The sequence below is a fragment of the Adiantum capillus-veneris genome, unplaced genomic scaffold, assembly GCF_014529385.1.
Source record: "Adiantum capillus-veneris isolate H3 unplaced genomic scaffold, ASM1452938v2 Hic_scaffold_257, whole genome shotgun sequence".
Taxonomy (NCBI): Eukaryota; Viridiplantae; Streptophyta; class Polypodiopsida; order Polypodiales; family Pteridaceae; genus Adiantum; species Adiantum capillus-veneris.
In genome coordinates this window covers 348,712-355,336 of record NW_028221389.1, presented here as the reverse complement: position 1 = coordinate 355,336, position 6,625 = coordinate 348,712, and positions in this window count along the sequence as shown.

The following is a 6,625-nucleotide window of genomic DNA, read 5'->3' as shown; positions in this document are numbered from 1 at the left end:
TCGTGTCTTTTCCTTATCTGATGTGCCTTAATTTTGAGTTTTAATAATGTTGGTCTCCAACATTCACTTATGGTAAATAACTCTTTGTTGAGGGCATTCCTAGTTCAAGCTATTTATGAGTAGACTTTATGCAGCAAATTAAAAGATATGTTGAGACTGACCTTGTTATGCATGTCTTTTCTTGACTGATTAAATGCAACATTGCATAAAAAATGTGGAAAAGCATGTAGCTAATCAGAAACTTATAGAGATTCATAGATGCCTCAGAGTTCATAAAACACAGTGTCTTCAAGGGATGTATCTACAATTATTGAAGAAGAATTGGGAACATCCTAGCTGCTGATGCAAGAAGAATCATTAACGAATTTGACTCAAAAATGGGTCCATCAGGGAAAGGTTTCTACGTAGTCAGTTCTAAGCATTCGCTTGGTGAGCGTTGGCAGGTTGAATTTTTTGGGATAGCTCTTAAAGCTTAGTCTACCAGATTTTTGATTCAGGTTCATTTTGACCTCCATTAAATGGTGTTGGCTGAGAGGAAAAGAAGTCTCTTATGAAGATGGCACAATGTATGGTCAAAAAGTCAAGCTTTACCACATTCATGTTGGCTCAGACTGTCATGTGTGCCACTTATTGTACTCAGCAAGTGTCCTACAAAAGCATTGTAGTCTATGACGCTCCATATGAAGCATGGCATGAATAGAAAGCCATCTATTGAGCACATGCATGTTTTTGGCTGTTTGGCGTATGCTTTGGTGCACAAATATAGCGTAGAAATTGATGATAAGGCTATCAAATGTATTTTTTGTGGTTATAGTGCTGAAGCAAAGGTTACAAGTTGTATCATCCACAAACAAAGCATTATGTTCAATTCCTCCTACTGTCATGTACCAGAGACAACAATGTAAGCTCACAAGACATTTATACACTTTGTTGCCTCTTTTTAGTGGTTGAAGTTCAAATGTAAACTCCAATGAGGCAAATGTATAGCCTATGGGGGTTTCAAAAAGTGTTATACATCATCTATTACCGATGCAGATGTACATGATGTACTTGATGAGGAAAGGGCTGACAATGAGCAGGATAGAGGTATTGCCAAAATGGCTGTGCATACATTGCATGATATAAAATTGGATGCACCTTTGTCTAGTCGCACTTGTTCAGGCTCTCGCCATGCAATCTTATGCATCAGATTGTTATGCTTTGGCTGTGTCTAGCTTACATTATGTGAGGAACCTCTGTCTTTTGATGAAGCACATAATTAAAAAAATTGGATGGCTGCCATGCAATCAGAATATGATGCACTTATAGAAAATGACACATGGACTTTATGTGATTTGCCTCCTGAAAAAAGGCAATTGGAACAAAGTGGGTTTACAAGTTAAAACACAAGCCGGATGGTGAGATTGATCGCTATAAGGCTCAACTTGTTGCAAAGAGTTATGCACAGCAAAAAGGTATAGATTATGAAGAGACTTTTGTTCCCATTGTTGTATGACCACTGTGCATTTTGTATGTGCATTTGGCAACTCATTTTGGTTGGGATGTACATCAATCCGACATTGTTACTGCTTGTTGAATGGTGACATATTTGAGGAAATTATGTAACGCAGCCTCGCGTTTTGTCAAGAAAGGACAAGAGAATAAGGTGTGAAAATGTAGCAAAGCTTTGTATGGATTGAAGCAATCTCCTCGTGCTTGGTATGAGAAGGCTGACACTCATTTGGTCAAACAAGGCTTTTGTAACAGTCCAATAGAAAGCACATTGTATGTCAAGCATGAGGGCAATGTACTTCTCATGCTTGTTCTTTATGTGGATGATTTGCTGATCATTGATCCCAATGAGGCACATATTGTTTGAATTCAAGGCTGATTTGAATGCTACTTTCAAGATGAAAGATTTGGGTTGTTGTTGCATCATTACTTGGCATACAGTTTAAGCAGTGTGATGGTGGTATTGCCTTGTGTCAAAGAAGCTACATAGAGACATTGCTATGTAAGTTTGGACTTGAGGATTGCAAACCTATTGCCACTCCCATGGAAGCTGGTTTGAAGTTAAGTCTACATGATGTTGGTGATCTTGTTGATGTCACTCTTTACCAAATTGTTGTTGGCTGCCTCATTTATGTATGCAACACGAGGTTGGATATTCATTTGCAGTCTCACAGGTCAGCAGATTGATGCATAACCCAGGGTCTAAGCATTGGTAGTACTTCAAAAGATTTTCCACTACTTGAGTGGCACTTTAATATCTTGGCTAGTTTTATCCCAAGGGGATCATTTACGCCAGACTTACATGATTTTTCGAACTCAAATTGGGCTGGTTGTTTTGACACGCAGGTGTTCACAAGTGGTTTTTATTTCATGCTTGGCAGTTCACGTACATCATGGTTGAGAAAGAAGAAATTTACTGTGGCCACTTCTAGTTGTGAGGCTGAGTATAGGGCAGTCTTGACAACTACGGTTGACTCTGTATGGCTCAGATGCATTATCGCCGATTTGGGTGTTGGACAGGCACACTGCCAACACTATCTTGCTTCCACAACTCTGAGGTATATTGAGATTGTATAAAAATGTAAACTATATAATTCCTACATACAGCCCTAGAAGAGATCTAAAAGTATCCAAGTTATCAAGGTGCTACCCAAACTTTTATGCATCTTATCCAATGGTTGATTTTTTGGCATAATATAGAGAAGGTATGTGGTATTGACAAGCCTTATGTGGAGCTCCTAAGGCCTATTGACACCAAAAAATTTATATAGAGCCCGGGGCACCTTCATTAATATGCAAATCCCTAGCTGACGCAGCATCAACTTGCTGCACAGGCACAGAGCCTTCATCTTTCACGAGGAAGGCATTGTCTTTGAGGATGCGGCTCCTGATCTTGGCTGTCCCCTAGTCAATCATTGCTTCTCATTATAATAAGCTGTTGGTGATGATGATATACTCGGTTGCTCATGACGTTGCAAGAGATCCTCTTGATTGCTTGACCTTTTGCGTATACCTGCAAGTGTCTGCCTAAGGTTGGACATGGTGAAGGGATATTGGAGGCGCACAACAACCTTGACGATGACAATGTGAGTAGGAAGCACCGATGGGCAATATTGCAACAAACTGCTCAGTTTTATGCCACAAAATGAAAATGGCCGCACGGCCTCCTTTTATAACCCTAAACCCTACCTGCTACCGCTAATTACTTTCCAGGTAAATGCGTTCAAACAGTAGGGGCTACAAAAAGATGTTGGTTGATGTCGTAAGCTAGTAGACAAACAAAATAGTTTAACCAATTTACTAGAGAAAAGGCACAAGTAACAGGGGCTGCAAAAAGATGTTGGGCCCAAATGCGTACACGTTTGCATGGAGCGGCATTTATTTTTGGTTCCAAAATTTCAACTACATAGTCAAGGCTCTAACAGAGAGGTCATGGGAGACTTTGAAAACGGTATGCAAACAATTGCTCTCAGGTGACAAGGATAGAGAAGCTTTCCAACAATGTGTTGATATGCTAATAGAGAAGGTAGGTTTAGAATCCGTGCCATATTGAAGCATCAAGAAGCACTGAGCTCTAGCGTGCTGGAAAGAATCTGGGGAGAAAAAGTGAAACTTCAACACATGGCCCCTTGGGTGACCATCTTTATCATTTGATCATGCTCCTATGGTAGTCCCAATAGCCTCTTTTTTTTTTTCTTTTTGGAGGGGACGGGTTGCCTCTTTTTTCGTTGTTGGGACCCCTCCTTGGCCCTTCCAAATCCACACTTCCATTGTGTGTTTTCTTACCTAGTCTACCCTTCGTCTTAATATATCTTGTACACAAACTTTTTGTATGAAGTATACTGCAATTTGATTGTTATTTGGCATTGTGCACTCTTAATTTGTGGATGAAGCACGCCAACGATCACCTTGCCCAAACTCTTATGTTCTAGGTCCGAGAGCTTCAATCTTGGCATGTCCAAACACAATTGTTGTATGCGAAGTAGAGTTTTTTTGCATGGTCGATATCTAGCCATTACATTAATCTGAGCATTAAAAACGTGTTTCGTTCGCTCTGAAACCTCAAAACCTGCTTTGCCTCATGGAAAGCGAAGGACCCATGTGGGATGCATGTTTCATGGAGGCATGATAATCTACATACGTTTCCCTTGATGAAAAAGACGTATGCTACGTGGGACAACGATATGGAAATTTTCCACGTAAAATCAATATTCAAGAGAACGTTTCGGTGGGACCACTTAAATAATGGATGTAATAAAGAAAATTATATAAACAGGATCATCTTAATTAAGAGAAGCCTGAGGAAACGCGAGCCAAATTCTATTACCATAATCTCATCTAAAGCTGGGTGTCCATTAAGTGAAAAACTGCAATTGAGAAAATTAAATATTGGATTTCAATCAGGGATAGAAACTACGTCGACAAGGCAAGTAATGCCATTAATTTGATCCAAGGCAAGTATGCCATTAATTTGATCCAAGTCAAAGTAATGCCATTAATTTAATACAAGTCAAAGTAAGCTTGTTATACATGATTAATTTGTCAGCAGCACGTGAAGGCCTCCTTAAGAACCAAAACCCTAGCTCCATTATGCAATACAATTTATAGCTATTTTATTCTTCCAGTACTTTAGCTGCAGCAATTAACGAGCTTGATTCTAATTGGACCTTCCGGAGTCAATGCGACCCGTTCAATGATCCGCGAACATCTTTATGCTGGCCTTGCTCAGACGTTGCTATGAGCCGATCTTCATGTGTCGCTTGATCTGCTTGGATCCAATTGTTGTACTGGTTAGCTTGTTGACGTTGGCCATGGCGTGATGCTGTTGATGATCATCAGAGCCAGCACGACATCGTTGCTTGTATAGCTTTTGCAGCTTGGAATTCGCAATATTATTGACCCCCCTTATAAATCTCAAGAAGATGGATGCCACCTCCATGTCCGTCAGGATACCATAATCCTTACTTAATATAGAGCTCGGGGCGCCTTCATTAATATGCAGATCCCTAGCTGACGCATCATCGACGTCTTGTTGCACAGGCACAGAGCCTTCATCTTTCGCGAGGAAGGCATTGTCTTTGAGGATGCGGCTCCTGAGCTTGGGCTGTCGCCTAGTCAGCCGTTGCTTCTCATTATAATAAGCGCTGCTGTGATGAATGATATATTCGGTTGCTGATCATGACGTTGCAAGAGATCCTCTTGATCTGCAGACCTTTTGCGTATACCTGCAAGCGTCTGCCTAAGGTTGGCCATGGTGGAGGGATATTGGAGACGATAATCTGAGTAGGAAGCACCGACCTGCAACTGCTCGAGTTTTATGCCACAAAATGGAAATGGCCGCACGGCCTCCTTTTATAACCCTAAACCTCCTTTTAGCACGGCTATTGCTAATTGCTTTCCGCGTAAACTTTGCTTTTTATGATACTGAAAATGCCTTCTAGAAACATTAACGCGGCGCAAACTCCTCCGCTAGCCATTCTTATGCTTTTTTTAAAAGTAAAGCGTGTCGTTAAAGTTAGAGCCAAATTAGACAATGCCACACTAAAACTCTATGGTTAGCAGTGTTTCGGAAAAATCATTTTTCCAAACATACAAAATTCCTTTCTTTCATTTTGTCAAGAGGAAATTTTAGAAAGTTAGGTTGTTTTTTCGGGTTTTTACACTATTTTTCTCTATTTTGGGGCGGTATTTCTCCTTTCCCCCCTGCCTTCAACCGGCATTTTTGAATTGAAAACGGCACCATTTAAGCTGAGACACATTTTTTCCGAACGCTGATAGTTAGGCATGGCAGCATTCTTGGCCATTTAGTGTCCAACTATGGTCCAACTATGTCCAACATGGACTGCGTACATAATAAAAAGCAATTTCCGTTTTTTGTTGTTTTATTTTTCTGCTTATTGAAAACGATTTTCCAGAAACTACCACCCGCGTGAGAGACCGGATTCGATGTGTTCTACAAAACTTTTCAGAAGAAACTACACCCGCTATGGAAGACCGGAATCGATGTGGTCTATAACTTGGCAGAAGGAAGTTTTCTCTAAAATCTGCACCGATTTTGGGTTATGTCTCGGACTGCGAATATGTTGAAAATCAAATTTTACTTTTTGCTTTTGATTTTTCTCATAATTGAAAACTTCTCAATTATATTTTTCTTCATCAATCATATATTTGTTACTGACGAACTTATGCTGCAGAAGCCATTTACTACATCGTCTCCGATTCAGTCGAGCCGTTGATGACGTCCAAATTCTATCGAGCTACTGTTGTACATGATCTTTTGTTATATGATATACTCTCATTGATTCTCGTATAATTATTCTTTTAGAGATATAGTTTACGTCTTTATGATAATTTCTCATTGATAACCATAGATTTTGATGGTACCATGATGATGTTTTGTTAATACTTTGGTCATGGTGATTTTCGTTGATACCCATGATGATATGTCATTGATACCATGGTTATTCTCGGTGGTGCCAATGATGAAATTCATTGATACCATGGTTAATTCTTGTGATGCCATGATGATGTTTCGTTGATACCATGTTGTTTTATTCTCGATGCCATGATGTGTTTCGTTGATTCCATGGTGATTTTTGTTTGATACCATGATGATGTTTTTTGATACCATGGT